Source organism: Bubalus bubalis, chromosome 1 (assembly GCF_019923935.1).
Source record: "Bubalus bubalis isolate 160015118507 breed Murrah chromosome 1, NDDB_SH_1, whole genome shotgun sequence".
Lineage (NCBI taxonomy): Eukaryota > Metazoa > Chordata > Mammalia > Artiodactyla > Bovidae > Bubalus > Bubalus bubalis.
The window spans coordinates 11,139,853-11,157,032 of NC_059157.1; the positions used below are offsets into that span (position 1 = coordinate 11,139,853).

The window sequence follows — 17,180 nt, forward strand, 5'->3', positions numbered from 1 at the left end:
TACTGGTCATTTAAATAAGTTTGGGGCAGAAGGAGGTATTTTAACTACAGTGACATAATACAAAAATGCATGATAATGAACAACCCAAACTGCTAGAAATATCAAACAGTGAAATAAGACAGGTATCAATTTTCAGCGTAGAACCTTCAAATCCTTGTCATTATTGCTCATTAATTCTAGACTTTAAACTTGAATCTCAAAGTTAAAATGTAGGGTTAGGCCAAAATTTATAAGATTTTCTTAACATCATTAAAAAATTCACATTCACTAACCTTAACTGTGGTGTTGGAGAAGACTCTTGAGAGTCCCCTGGACTGCAAGGAGATCAAACCAGTCAATCCTAAAGGAGATCAGTCCTGAATATTCATTGGAAGGACTGATGCTGAAGCTGAAACTCCAATACTTTGGTCACCTGATGTGAAGAACTGACTCATTGGAAAAGACCCTGATGCTGGGAAAGACTGAAGGCAGGAGGCGAAGGGGACGACAGAGGATGATATGGTTGGATGGCATCACCGACTCAATGGACATGAGTTTGAGCAAGCTCCAGGACTTGGTTATGGACAGAGAAGGCTGGCATGCTGCAGTCCATGTGGTCACAGAGTCGGACACGACTGAGCAACTGAACTGAACTGAACTGAACCTTAACTGAGTACCAAGTTCTTCTCAATAACCCTGGTCAGAATTTTCTTTCATTCTCCTCAGTAATTATATAAAAACTTGACATCATTCCTGTCAATCATCTCAGTAACTTCCATGTCACCTCACTGTCAGATCCCCTGTACCCATCCTCACTCCTTATCTTTGAGAATGATTGCTTCTTTTGTTCAAAGCAAATCATCACACCTGTACTATGCATCTTATTCTGTGCCATGTATTGAAGATACATCACTTTATTAGTACTGTAATTTCAAGCTCTTCCTCTCTACTGTTTTTATCTTAATACTATTGAGAAGTTTACTGTCAAGTCATTATCATCCTGAATAACTGTCCCTCAGCCCTGTGTCTTCCTCTCACTATTCCCTACATATTTTCAATTCTCAATAGATTTTATCAAAAGAGTACTCTACACACAGTTTCTTCACTTTGTCAATTGTTACTCACCCTTAACTGCTCTAGAAAAGATCCATAACCACCAGAATGTCAAATCCAAAAGAAAATTTTAAAGTAATCATTGCACTGGACTTCTGGTATCATTTTTAAAACTGTGGCCACTTGGTCTATTCACTTAATTTACATCACACATCACTCATGCTTCACTTCCTACCTCCTTGACTGTTCTAGCTTGATCTCTTTTGGCAGAACCATAAAGAGAAACACTGGTCTTTCCCAAGATTCCATCTTTAGCCACCTGTATATTTGTAAGCACTCTGTAAGTTTGCATTTTTTTTAATTACTGCTAAATCTATATTGCCAATCTCTCCTTAGCGATTCAAATTCCTATATTTGTATACCTAATGGGGAAAAAAAGCCACGTGAATATCTTACAAGCAATGCAAACCAAATTCACCCCTCAGATAAATATCTCCTTCATTAATACCCCTCATTTTATTACACAAACCCGCCAATTTTCTTAAGCAACAACTAAATTATCCAAAATTCCTCACTGTTTCCCAATCATCCTACCAAATCTGTCCTCAAGATCTACTGAATTTTTCTTTCCAGTGCAATGATCATTCTTCAAGCTACTATCATCATGCACTTACACTATTATATAATTGTATAATTAGACATTCCAATTCCATTTTTACCCCCTCAAAAACAGACTATGAGACTCAATGGACCTATATAAGTACGTGCTTAAAAATATTTATGGCTTCTAATAGCCTTACCATGGCATTATAGATCTTCTACAGTCATTCTCACACTGAATTTCTGCACACCACAAAATCTATTCTGTATCAACCTGCAGATGATTTCCTCAAAACAGAATACCCCCCAATACTACCCCACTTCTTTTAGAACTAAAGTATCTTTCCTCAAGTCATCTCTTTGCAAAAAAGCCTTCCCTGATTTCCAAAGAATACTATCTACACATTTATCACAATGTTGCATTATAAAACAATTCTTCATTTATCTATTGATGTGTCTGAATACATCTTTATTACAAATTATTTAACTAAGACTACTTGTTTCATTGCTTTTTGTGTGCTTAGGACTTTACCCAAAAACTCACATACAATAGGTATCAAATTAATACACATATCTAATAAACAATTGAATTAAAATGATTCTATGGATAATTATTTTTTTAATCAATACACCAAAAAATTAAAATTTTAAAAGATAAAATAATTACTTACTGCTTTGTGAGATGGACAAAATATGGATTTCCTCCTATTGTAATGACATAAGCCACCTGTACACAAGCATCAAAAAAAATCAATAATAACACCTACAAAAATTATGCTAAATAATGTTTTTTCTAAGTTATCCTTTTGAGATTGACAAAATTAATAATAATACATAACTATTCTATGTGCTTCCATTGCCATGTGGATATTGAAATCTTCAGAATTCTGAATTGAGAACTAGGTGGTAGCATTCCCACATGCCTGCTACTCACCAGTACTCACACATCTGAGGAATAAGCTTGCTGATAATCATCTCTAGTCTAAGACACACACCACCAACTCACCATGCCCAAGGTAAATGCCAAGATGCCCACCTCACTTGAGAGAAACCATTTCTTGCTCACTCCCAGCCCTCCTATAAAGTAAATTTTCCTGTTCATTGGAAGACACACTTCTAAAAGACAGAACTACAAGAAATGTACTACACCTGTGGCAAGATAACACAATAATTACCACTGCACTTTGCTTCGGAGAAGGCATGGCACCCCACTCCAGTACTCTTGCCTGGAAAATCCCATGGACGGAGGAGCCTGGTAGGCTGCAGTCCATGGGGTCGCACAGAGTCGGAAATGACTGAGCAACTTCACTTTCACTTTTCACTTTCATGCATTGGAGAAGGAAATGGCAACCCACTCCAGTGGTCTTGCCTGGGGAATCCCAGGGACGGGGGAGCCTGATGGGCTGCCGTCTATGGGGTCGCACAGAGTCGGACACGACTGAAGCGACTTAGCAGTAGCTGCAGCACTTTCCTTATCGAATGCAAGCGATGAAATTCCTCTGGAAGAGAATGTAGGAGAGAACAGAGGAAGATCACAGACATGTCTATGTATTAAATAAATATGATGAAAATAAAGGAGAAAAACAACAACAAAATTCTGCAATTAATAAGAAATATACAAAACTGACCGGAAGAAAAAATTTCAAAAAGACATCATCCAGAGCTTCTACAAACTTTCATACACAAATCCAACTGTTTGGGTTCAATTGTTTTCTCCCTCCATCCAAATTTACATGTGAAACCTAACTTTAGAATGTGACCTTATTCAGAGACAAGGTCTTTACAGAGGTAATCAAGTTAGGGAGAGGCCATTAGTGTGGCCCTAATCCAATGTAAGTGGTATCCTTATAAAAAAAGGAAATTTGCACACACCTTTCACGACCCAGATAATCACGATGGTGTGATCACTGACCTAGAGCCAGACATCCTGGAATGTGAAGTCAAGTGGGCCTTAGAAAGCATCACTACCAACAAAGCTGCTACTGCTAAGTCACTTCAGTCGTGTCCAACTCTGTGTGACCCCATAGACAGCAGTCCACCAGGCTCCCCCGTCCCTGGGATTTTCCAGGCAAGAACACTGGACTGGGTTGCCATTTCCTTCTCCAATTCAGGAAAGTGAAAAGTGAAAGTGAAGTCACTCAGTCGTGTCCGACTCTTCGCGACCTCATGGACTGCAGCCCACCAGGCTCCTCCATCCATGGGATTTTCCAGGCAAGAATACTGGAGTGGGATGCTAGTGGAGGTGATAGAATTCCAGTTGAGCTATTCCAAATCCTGAAAGATGATGCTGTGAAAGTGCTGCACTCAATAGGCCAGCAAATTTGGAAAACTCAGCAGTGGCCAAAGGCCTGGAAAAGGTCAGTTCTCATTCCAATCCCAAAGAAAGGCAATGCCAAAGAATGCTCAAACTACCACACACTTGCACTCATCTCACACGCTAGTAAAGGAATGCTCAAAATTCTCCAAGCCAGGCTTCAGCAATATGTGAACCGTGAACTTCCTGATGTTCAAGCTGGTTTTAGAAAAGGCAGAGGAAACAGAGATCAAATTGCCAACATCTGCTGGATCATAGAAAAAGTAAGAGAGTTCCAGAAAAACATCTATTTACGCTTTATTGACTATGCCAAAGCCTTTGACTGTGTGGATCACAATAAACTGTGGAAAATTCTGAAAGAGATGGGAATACCAGACCACCTGATCTGCTTCTTGAGAAATTTGTATGCAGGTCAGGAAGCAACAGTTAGAACTGGACATGGAACAACAGACTGGTTCCAAATAGGAAAAGGTGTACGTCAAGGCTGTATATTATCACCCTGTTTATTAACTTCTATGCAGAGTACATCATGAGAAACGCTGGACTGGAAGAAGCACAAGCTGGAATCAAGATTGCTGGGAGAACTATCAATAATCTCAGATATGCAGATGACACCACCCTTATGGCAGAAAGTGAAGAGGAACTAAAAAGCCTCTTGATGAAAGTGAAAGTGGAGAGTGAAAAAGTTGGCTTAAAGCTCAACATTCAGAAAACGAAGATCATGGCATCTGGTCCCATCACTTCATGGGAAATAGATGGGGAAACAGTGGAAACAGTGTCAGACTTTATTTTTTGGGGCTCCAAAATCACTGCAGATGGTGACTGCAGCCATGAAATTAAAAGACGCTTACTCCTTGGATGGAAAGTTATGACCAACCTAGATAGCATATTCAAAAGCAGAAACATTACTTTGCCAACAAAGGTCTGTCTAGTCAAGGCTATGGTTTTTCCTGTGGTCATGTATGGATGTGAGAGTTGGACTGTGAAGAAGGCTGAGCGCTGAAGAATTGATGCTTTTGAACTGTGGTGTTGGAGAAGACTCTTGAGAGTCCCTTGGACTGCAAGGAGATCCAACCAGTCCATTCTGAAGGACATCAGCCTTGGGCTTTCTTTGGAAGGAATGATGCTAAAGCTGAAACTCCAGTACTTTGGCCATCTCATGCGAAGAGTTGACTCATTGGAAAAGACTCTGATGCTGGGAGGGATTGGGGGCAAGAGGAGAAGGGGACAACAGAGGATGAGATGGCTGGATAGCATCACTGACTCGATGGATGTGAGTCTGGGTGAACTCCGGGAGTTGGTGATGGACAGGGAAGCCTGGCGTGCTGCAATTCATGGGGTCGCAAAGAGTTGGACACGACTGAGCAACTGATCTGATCTGATCTGATCTGACACAATGGGAGAATCTCCAGTCTCTATAAGCTAATGGCAGAGGCTGGGAACAGATCTGTCCCTCATAGTACTCAAAAAGAACCAATGCTGCCAACATCTTGATCTTGGACTTTTAGCCTCCAAAACTATGAGACAATAAGTTTCTGTCACTTAAGACACATTGTTTGTGTTTCTTTGTTATAGGGGCCTTAGCAAACAAATACACCAACTTTTCCTTTAAAAAAAAATGATAACAAATGCTAAAGAACAGGATCAAATTTAAAATAAATAAATAAAAAATAGAGAATAGCAACAAGCCCACAAGTAATACCTATTAAATAACTTTGATTAAAATGAGAACATGGAGAATTTCAATAAAAGTGTAGAATCTGTAATAAAGAAACAAATTAAAATTGTACAGCAGAAAAAAACCAGTATCTGTTATTAAAAATTCAATGAAAGGGTATAAAAGAAGATTAGACTTAGCAGGGGTTAAAATTGGTGACAGGAATACAGGTCAGTAGAAAATATCCATGTTGAAACACAGAGAAAAATGCAAAGAAGGAAACAAGAGAAATGTGACCAATTAAAAATGTCTAGCGCTCATGTACTTCCCTCATGGCTCAGACTATAAAGCATCTGCCTACAATGAGGGAGACCTGGGTTCGATCCTTGGGTCAGGAAGACCCCCTGGAGAAGAAAATGGCAACCTACTCCAGTACCCTTGCCTGGAAAATCCCAGGGATGGAGGAGCCTGGCAGGCTACAGTCCATAGTGTCGCAAAGAGTCGGACACGACTGAGCGACTTCAATTCACGTCACTTCACTCCACTCCAACACTCATGCAATTATAATCCAAAAAATAAGGAGAAAGGTAAGACTAAGAAATAACACTTGGAGAATTCACGGTTGACACTTTCAAAGCTTATGAACGATAACAACTCACAGTGGCAAATTATTATATAATTCCAAAGCAGGATGAACATAAAGAAAGCAAACCTGGGCATGTCATACTCAAAAATTTAAAACAAAATAAAAAGAGAAAACACTCAAAATCAATAAGAGAAAAATGACACATTATGTTCAGAACAATTCTTAATAAATTATGTGACTAACAAAAGGCAATGGAATGACCTCTTCAAAGTATTGAAAGAAAAGTATGAGTACCAGTACTCACCTATATTAAAACTTGTAATAAAGCTACATTAATTAAGGCAGTGGAATATAGGACAATAGGGATAACAGTCCAACAGCCCAGATGATAAAGGGATCAAGGCAACAAGTTGATATAATAATTGTAAATATATATGCACCCAACATAGGAGTACCTAAATACATAAAGCAAATATTAACAAACAAAAAAGGAGGAATTGAGAGTAACACAACAACAGTAGGGTTTTTAACCCTTCACTGACATCAATGGACAGATAATAGAGACAGAAAATTTAAATTAATAAGGAAACACTGGCCTTAAATGACACACTATCAAATGAACTTGAGAGATTCTTACAGAAAATTCCATCCAAAAGAAGAATACTCTTTTCAAGGGCACTAGAAGCATTTCCAGAAGAGACCACATACTATGCCAAAAACAAGTCTCAGTAAATTTGAGAAAACTGAAATCAAATCACTCATTTTTTTCAGACCACAGAGGTCTGAGACTAGAAATCAGAACAAGAAAAAAAAACTGCAAAAAAACACTAGCATGTGGAGTCTGAACAATATGCTACTAAACAACTGATGTATTACAGCAGAAATCAAATAGCAAATCAAAAAATACCTGGAGACAAATGAAAATGGAAACAAACTAATCCAAAATATATGAGATGTGGCAAAAGCAGTTCTAAGAGGGACATTTTTAGTAATATCTTATCTCAGTAAACAAGAAAAATCTCAAATAAATAATCTAACCTTACACCAAAGGAACTATATAAAAAGAAGAACAAACAACACCCAAAGTTAGTAGAAGGCAAGATATCAAAAAGATCAGAAGAGAAATAAATGACATAGAAATTTTAAAATAAATCAATAAAACTAAGAGCTAGTTATTTGAAAAGATAAATAAAAATCACAAAACTTTCAGTAAGACTCATCAAGAAAAACAAGAGCCAAAATAAAATCAGAAATAAAAAAGAAGTTCTAACAAACACCCCAGAACTACAAAAAAATCATGAGAGTACTGAGAACAATTGTACACCAGTAAATTGGACAATTCAGAAGAAATGGATAAATTACTAGAAATGTACAATCTCTCAAGACTAAATCTAACAAACACCTCAGAGCTAGAAAAAATCATGAGAGTACTGAGAACAATTATACACCAGTAAAATGGACAATTCAGAAGAAATGGATAAATTACTAGTAATGTACAATCTCTCAAGACTAAATCAATAAGAAATACAAAATATGAATAGACTGTAATGAACTGAATCAGTAACTTAAATAAACTCCAAACAAACAAAAGTCCAGGACCAGATGGCTTTATAGGTGAAACCCACAAAACATTAAAAGAAGACTTAACACCTATTTTTCTCAAAGCACTCACAAATATTAAAGAGAAAGGAACACTCTCTATTTTATTCAATGAGGTATCAGCCTGATACCAAAACCAGACAAAGACACCACAAAAAGGAAAACTATAGAACAATATCACTGATGAACATAGGTGCAAAAATCCTCAACAAAATATTAGCAAAACAAATTAAACAATATATTTTAAAAATCCATACACCAAGATCAAGTGGGATTTATTCCAAAGGTACAAGGATATTTCAATATCTGTAAGTCAAATATCATGATATATCATAATAACAAATTCAAGAGTTTAAAAATTGTGAAATGCAGAAAAAGCTTTTGATAAAACCCAACATCACTATGACACCTCAACATAATAAAGTCCATGTCTGACAAGCCCATAGCTAATATACTCAATCATGAAAATCTGAAAGCTTTTCCTCTAAGATCAGGAACAAAACAAGGATCCTCACTTTCATCACTTTTATTTGACATAGTATTGGAAGTCCTAGTGAGATTAATCAGACAAAAAATAAGTAAAAGGAAATAAAAATGGCAAAAGTACAACTGTCACTGTTGCGTGTAACATGATATTATATATAGAATATCCTAAAGAGGCTACCAAAAAACTATTAGAAGTAATAAATGAATTCAGCAAAGTTGCAAGAAAAAAAAACTAATATACAGAAATCTGCTGCATTTCTATACACTGACAAACTATCAGAAATAAAAATTAAGAAAACAATCCAATTTACAACTGCATCAAAAAGAATAAAATACCGAGAAATAAATCTAACCAAGCTGGTAAAAAACCTCTACTCAGAAAACTATAGGACACTGATGAGAGAAACTAAAGATGATATAAACAGATGGAAAGAAACTGTGTACATAGATAATAGGAATTAATATTGTTAAAATGACCATATTACCCAAAGCAATCTACAGATTTAATGCAATCCCTTATCAAAATACCAATGGCATTTTTCACAGAACTAAAATAAATAATGCTAAAATGTTTATGGAACCACAAAAGACCTGAATAGCCAACAATCTTGAGAAAGAAAAACAAGACAGGTGATATCACACTCCCTGATTTCAAACTCTATGACACAACAACATAACGTAACCAAAACGGTATGTTCCTAGTACAAACACAGACACAGAGATCGGAAAAACACAACAGCCAGTGTAGTACCAAACCCACGTGTCCATGGTCAAGTAATGTAAGACAAAGAAGGAGGATATACAATAGGAAAAAGACAGCCTCTTCAATACATTGTGGTGGGAAATGGACAACCACATGGAAAAGAATCGAACTGGACCTCTTTCTCACACCATATACAAAAATAAATTGAAAAATCAATTCAAGACTTAAATGTAAGACCTAAAGCTATAAAACTCCCAGAAGAAAACAGAGGCAGTAATGCTCATTTGACAGTGGTCTTAGCAATATTTTTTAAAATATCTCCTCAGGAAACCAGGGGGGAACAAAATGAACAAACAGGACTATATCAAACTAAAAAGCTTTTCACAGGGCAGGAAACTACTACTAACAAAATGAAAAGCCTACTGAACAGGAGAAAATATTCACAAAAAATATATACGATAAAGGACCAATATTCAAAGTAGACAAAGAACTTACACAACTCAACATCTGAAAAGCAAACAACACATTTAAAAAATGGGCAGAATATATGAATAGATATTTTTTCAAAGAAGACATACAGATGGCCAACAGGCACATGAAAAAATCCTCAACATTACTAATCATCAGGAAATGCTAATCAAAACCATGAGATATCACCTCACACTTATGATAAAAAAGACAAGAGATAACCGTGTGAGAGGATGTGGAGAAAAGAGAACCCTCATACAATGTTGGCTGGAATGTAAACTGGTGCAGCCACTATGTAAAGTACTATAGAGGGTCCTCAAAAAATTAAAGACAGAACTACCATAGGGTCTAGAAATCTCACTTCTGAGTTTTTTCCTGAAGAAAACAAAAACTCTAATTCAAAAAGATACATGCACCCCATGTTCACCGCAATTATTTACAACAGCCAAGATATGGCAGCAATCTAAGTGCCCATCAATAGATGAATAGGTGAAGATATGGTTTTATACACAAAATAGTATTACCCAAAAAGTGAAAATTTGCCAATTACAACACGGATGGACCTACAACACAGTACTAAGCTAAGTGAAATGAGTCAGACAGAGAAAGTCAAGTACCACTTGACTTCTCTTATATGTGGAATATAAAAAACAAAACAAATGAACCAACTGATGCTAAAGCTGAAACTCCAGTACTTTGGCCACCTCATGTGAAGAGTTGACTCATTGGAAAAGACTCTGATGCTGGGAGGGATTGGGGGCAGGAGGAGAAGGGGACGACAGAGGATGAGATGGCTGGATGGCATCACTGACTCGATGGACGTGAGTCTGAGTGAACTCCAGGAGTTGGTGATGGACAGGGAGGCCTGGCATGCTGCGATTCATGGAGTCACAAGGAGTCAGACGCGACTGAGTGACTGAACTGAACTGAAGCTGAGAGACCCACAGATACAGAGAACAAACAGGTAGCTGCCATAGGGAAGAGGGTTAGGGGGATGAATGAAATAGGTGAGGAAGATAAACAGATACAAACTTTCAGTTACAAAATAAGTGAGTTATAAGGATGAAATGTACAGTCTGGGGAATATTGTCAATAATATTGTAATGACTTTGTACAGTGATAGATGATAACTAGGTTTATCAAGGTGATCATTTTGTAATGTACAGAAATACTGAATTACTATATTTTGCACCTGGAACTAACATAATGTTGCAGATAATTATTCTTCAATTTTTAAAATTAACTATAAAATTAAATCTTTATAGACAGAAACTGAGGAGGGGGAGGCGAGGGGGAAAAAATTATCATTTGGCCAAAATCTCAAGTTGTGTAACTACCATTAGAGATAATTTTTATCACCATGTACAATCAGAAAATCGTCCAGTTAACAACAGCCACACTCAAATAACTAGCTTCTGAAAATTTGCAAATCAATGACAACCCCAAGTTTCTAAAAGTCAGCCAATTAGTGACAGCCACAGCTTCTAGACAGGAGTCAGTAAGTGCATCAATCCACTAAGGAGGATTCTGAAAGTGAGACCAACAAGTATTCTACCTCAACTAACTGCACCAACACAACTGAAAGCCTGTCTATACCTAAACAGTCTCCTTTCTGAAAGCCCATGGGTCCCTGCGCGCTAGGCTTCCCAAAACTTATATAAGATTAGCTGGCTTTCTTCAGAAAGACTGGGTTTACAATTGGCCCTTACAAGCAAATTATAAGGTCATCATTTGTTTTGAGTAACATATCAAGTTCAGTTTATAGTTTGTTCACAAGTTCACAATCTTTTCAACAGTTCAGTTCTTTTATGATTAGTTATGAGTTTAGACTTCTGACAGTTTCACTGACACAGCCGCAAGATTTTCAATTCAATATTTTCAATTCTTTAAATGTTTTTAAACTATTATCTACATTTTTATTTGCATATATTTAAATCCCAAAATGCCAAAACGCAAGTGTAAATATTGTAATGAATATTTTGAACAGTAGAAATTTCTCAACTGAAGAGAAGTTCCTTTTTGAAGTTCTTTGTATGGTCTGCAATTGTTCTAAACATCAAACTTGGTGGAAAGTCAAATATAAACCTGCATATACTAATGGCTAAGCAAAAGAAATAAATGATTTCCTCATATAATGCCAAAGAAGGTGATATAACAAATTTGGGGGATTAAGGAAAATTCAGAGGAAGAAGATATAAGAAATTGTCGCAGGCACAAGAATAGTTTTTCACACTGTATATCATCAGTCTTTCTGCCCAAATGACTAAATGCACAACTACCATAAGTATTTATTTCAAAATTGTAAGCAAATTTTCAAGTGCCAGATTAAAATCCACTGCAACAGTTAAAGAATGAAACAGCTCCCTTTGCAATTACAGAAACATGAAAGATGGACGTGTGTCACCTTGTTGGAGCACAGCCATAGGTGCAAGTAATCACTATGCAGAAAAGAAAATTTTCTTTTTGTTTTTCCATAGTATTTTTCTAGTGAAACAAAAAAGAGCCTTGCTCACAAGGTTTCGCAAGTAAAATAACTTCCAGATGAGACTTAGACAACAGGAAACTTTCGCAGAGATTCTCTTATTGAGTTGAATTAATAAGTAAAATACATGGTTTTGGGTGGAGAAAATAGTGATGACATGTTTAAGATCATCTGACAATCAAAGTGGAATAACTATGGTTCAGGCATCCCAAATGGAGTCAGGTGTCCACCAGTGGATGGGGTTTCAGACAAATTCTTGCATCACTGAGAATATGAATTTTCTGAACTGTATCAAACTCAAGGACACCACCAACCATTTTCAAAACCGTATCTGCTAGCAGCTGCTGGATGCAACCCGGTAGTTTCACGGGCCCCCTCTCTTTTTCCCAGCTATGTAATCATTTCAAACTCCAACCCAGATTCTTGCTTAATGGACACCCTTACTTCTTGCCAGCTCCAATCCTAATTCTTAACAATTTATGGAACCTAGTAGCTTTCTTACACCATTTTGTAGTCTGGTGGAACATATTTCAAGTGCTTCTTGGATCTGTGTCTCCCAGGCTGCAGTCCTAACAAACACCAAATAAATGCTTTTTTTTTTTTTTTTATGCCTCAACACCTCTCATCAAAATGTTCCTCCTTGTGAACCTGGTCTGAGCACTCAGCTCTGCCTCCAAGAACTGAATTATTGCCCAACATCAGCAGCTATGGTCTTGATACTAAAAGCAATTTCACACAATTTAAGAAATATAAATATTATTTCCCAATTACATTATTTCCTGGATCTTTGATTGCCTCAGACGTTGAAATCTTTTCAGGAATTGTGGTCTGCACAAACTTTTTATGAAGATCTAAAAGAAAAACAAGCAAAGTTATTCTGATACTCGTAATCTTACATTTTCATTTCTAAATCCAATTCTTCATGTGTTTGTCTACATTACCAACGTTTTTGCGTGTAATATATGCATTTGCTTTCCCTTTCTCCTGTCTTTTGGTCCTTCTTACCCATGCATTTCTTAACCCTTTATAATCTTAAGGTTTGATTCTCTCTCTTTTCCTATCTTTAGGCAGGCATTTTGACTAAGTATCAGTAACAAATTACACTGACCTAAGAGATATGGAAATTTAAAAAGTGGAATGCATCAAGAAACTGGGACCATTTACAAGGGAAAAAAAGATACAGAATACTGAAGACAAAGGTGATCTGCAATTTTCCACGGAGAAGGTGGAGGACTGCAGTTACCAAGGAGGAACTCATTGATAAATGGCTTCTTCATGGAGGTGCAATTATTTCTAGAAGAGCAAAAGTCTGAATGTCAAAAAGACCACATCTTTCCTTTTTTCCCATTTTACAGACAAGGAAATCACCCAGAGAAATGAAAAGGTTTTCGCGCTGACGCTGCCTCTGCCTCCTTGGCTGCAGACCTCGAGGCCAAGGGTCAGACGGGGTGGAAGGGAGTTCTGGGGCCCGACTCTGGACCGAAAAGGGCAGTCCTCCAACCCGAGAAGGCAAGGTTCTGGACTTACTGGGGCCTCCGTGCAGTCCCCTGAGGACGGTGAGAAGGACCAGAAGAAGGAACATGGCTCCGCTGACCTGGAGCCACACTGGCCCAACAGTGACGGTTGAGGCGTTGCGGCGAATGGGGGCCCAGCGCGGGTGGGAGATGGCCGCGCCGCGCGAAGAAAAGGCTGGGAGCAGCTCCTGGTTGCCTCCGGGAGGGCGCACCTAGCGTTCAGCTGGTGGGCAGCCGCGGCTGAGGAGAGAGCATTCGGTTTCTTGTGAAGGAAGGAAAAGCTGCGCAAGTTACAGTTCTCACATGAGGCTGGTTGGTGGTGCCTGGTTTTGGTTGTATCTTTGACTTGGATTGACGGTTTTTGAAGTAGTTTCCAATTACAGTGAGGAGAAGGTGCAAAGGTAATGTATCATAATGCCATTTGCTAAAAATGGCTTTTTCTTACATTACCTGCTGCTGCTGCTAAGTCCCTTCAGTCGTGTCCGACTCTGTGCTACCCCATAGACCGCAGCCCACCAGGCTCCACCATCCCTGGGATTCTCCAGGCAAGAATACTGGAGTAGGTTGCCATTTCCTTCTCTGTTACATTACCTGGTGACTAATAAATATCAGATAACCTCAGATATGCAGATGACACCACCCTTATGGAAGAAAGTGAAGAAGAACTAAAGAGCCTCTTGATGCAAGTGAAAGCCTCTTGATGAGAGTGAAAAAGTTGGCTTAAAGCTCAACATTAAGTAAACTAAGATCATGGCATCTGGTCCCATCACTTCATGGCAAATAGATGGGGAAATAGTGGAAACAGTGGCTGACTTTATTTTGGGGGGCTCCAAAATTACTGCAGATGGTGATTGCAGCCATGAAATTAAAAGACGCTTACTTCTTGGAAGGAAAGTTATGACCAACCTAGATAGCATATTAAAAAGCAGAGACATTACTTTGTCAACAAAGGTCCATCTAGTCAAGGCTACAGTTTTTCCAGTAGTCATGTATGGATGTGAGAATTGGACTATAAAGAAAGCTGAGTGCTGAAGAATTGATGCTTTTGAACTGTGGTGTTGGAGAAGACTCTTGAGAGTCCCTTGAACTGCAAGGAGTTACAACCAGTCCATCCTAAAGGAAATCAGTCCTGGGTGTTCATTGGAGAGACTGATGTTGAAGCTGAAACTCCAATACTTTGGCCACCTGATGCGAAGAGTCAACTCATTTGAAAAGACCCTGATGTTGGGAAAGGTTGAAAGCAGAAGGAGAAGGGGATGACAGAGGATGAGATGGTTAGATAGCATCACTGACTCAATAGACATGAGTTTGGGTAAACTCTGGGAGTTGGTGATGGACAGGGAGGCCTGGCGTGCTGCGGTTCATGGGGTCGCAAAGAGTCAGACACGACTGAGCAACTGAACTAAACTGAATAAATATCAGCATGCTTTTTAAATTCCCAAATATTCAGGAATTAATAAGGAACAGAGAATTCCCGACAGATCCAAAACAGCACACAGGAAGCCTCCTGTTAAACGTTTCCTGACATAACACTAACAAATAATTCTTTAAAATAACCAAGTGGCAAGAAATAAAATCACAAGTCTTATTATAAATAGTAGCATAGACACTTATTACCCACTCCAGTGTTCTTGCCTGGAGAATCCCAGGGACCGGGGAGCCTGGTGGGCTGCCATCTATGGGGTGACACAGAGTCGGACACGACTGAAGTGACTTAGCAGCAGCAGCAGCAGACACTTATTGCTCCAATTGACAAACTCTCCCAGGATGAAAGGATTAAAAAAAATAGAAAAGACAAAACTATAATTAAGAGATAAGGAGTAGAGAAGTGTTAATAATAGTATTTTCCAGAAGGAGAAAAATTAAAATAATTAGAAGAAAATTAATTAAAGGGATAATGGGAAAACTCTTTCTCTTAATTTGAAAAATAAGAGAATGGCTTTAGAAAGGACCCAAGTATTAAAAAGTTAAGAGAAAAGTGAAAAACAAGGAGAGGACATTTGCAAAGTTTAATACCAACCAGGAATTACTATCTATGATATCCAACATACCTGAGCACCCCCGTCTACATACACACACACACACACACACACAAATAGACAAAGGTATGGGAGGAGACAGAAGGGGACAAAAAAATCCAGTAGCAATATAGGAAAACATTATGAATACTTTTTTTTCATAAAGCATGATAAGTAAATGCCTAAAAGGATATAAAGAGATCTTTAGGCTAAATAGTAATCACAAATGAGCAAATTAAAACAACAATGATATATCACTTTCTATCCAATAAATTAGCAAAAATTAGGATGGTGAATTGGAGAAGGCAATGGCACCCCACTCCAGTACTCTTGCCTGGAAAATCCCATGGATGGAGGAGCCTGGTAGGCTGCAGTCCATGGGATTGCGAAGAGTCGGACACAACTGAGTGACTTCACGTTCATGCATTGGTGAAGGAAATGGCAACCCACTCCAGTGTTCTTGCCTGGAGAATCCCAGGGACGGGGAGCCTGGTGGGCTGCTGTCTATGGGGTCGTACAGAGTTGGACACGACTGTAGTGACTTTGCAGCTTAGCAGCAGGGTGGCGAATAGCATCAAGTGCAGGTAAGAATGAAGAGAAACATAAGACTTGGTTTGTAGGCATGTAAGCAGTAATAACCATTCCAGAGAACAATCTGGCAGTTTTCCAAGAAATTTTTTTTTTAATATATTCTGTGATTTACCAAGTCCAGCCGTGGGGATGACATCTGGTAAAGATTACACTAATGTGTAGTCTGATTCTTCACACAGAAAACAATTATAAATGCCTGGCAAAATACCTTTAAAAACCCAAAGGACCTGGAAAATGACCAAAGGCAGACACGAACTTGAATAGAGTTTACTCTTGGAAGATTACCTTTACATCTAGTAAGAGCTAAGAGTTTGTGTGGCTTTCTTGCCTGGTCATGTTCCACAACTACAACAGCTCAGGCAGGGAAAAACTGCATGCAGCCTCAATGGGAGCAGATCACACAGCATATGAAAAAATATTAATATAAAGCAGAAGATGCTTGTTATGGATTCCATCTTCTTAAATTTAAGACTTGTTTTCTGACCTGTTTGGGGAATGTTTGGGGAATATATAATCAAGAATGTGCATTCTTCTGCTTTGGGTGAAAAGTTCTGTACATGCCTGTTGGGTCCACATTGTCTGTACTGCTGTTCAAGTCTGCTGTTTATTGATTCTGTGTGTTTTACCTATTATTTAAAATAGGGTACTGAAATCTCCTACTATTATTGCATTGCTGTCAATTTCTTCTTTCAGATTTGTCTATACTTGTTTTATACACAAGGTGCTCTGATTTGGGGTGCATGTATATTTACAATTGTTATATCTTTCTGTTGAATTTATCCTTTTATCATTGTGTCATGATCTTTTTTTTGGCTCTAGAGGCGGTTTTTGATGTGAAGTCTGCTTCATCTGATTTAAATATAACCACTCCTTTCTTTTGGTTATCATTTGTGGGCAATATCTTTTTCTTCCTCCGGCTTTAAGCCTATGTATACCTTCAGTCTAAAGTGAGTTTCCTGTCAATAGCATACAGTGGGAGTTTGCTCTCATTTTTAATCATTCAGCCACTCTGTATCTTTTTATCGAGACGTTTAACCCACTCTCATTTAAAGTAATTATTGATGGGGAAGGATTTATTATTGTCATTTTATTAACAGTTTTGTATTTGTCTTGTAGTTGGTCACTCTCTT

General features: G+C 38.1%; 1 long non-coding RNA gene across 1 annotated transcript; it reads right to left on the reverse strand.

The window, feature by feature from the left end:
- Positions 1-2,302: 2,302 nt before the first annotated feature.
- On the reverse strand, positions 2,303-13,692 carry LOC123465011. Its single transcript, XR_006640100.1, has 3 exons — positions 13,455-13,692; positions 12,699-12,778; positions 2,303-2,359 (listed from the first exon to the last, which is right to left on the reverse strand). It is a non-coding gene; the product is annotated as an uncharacterized LOC123465011 (long non-coding RNA).
- Positions 13,693-17,180: the final 3,488 nt, after the last annotated feature.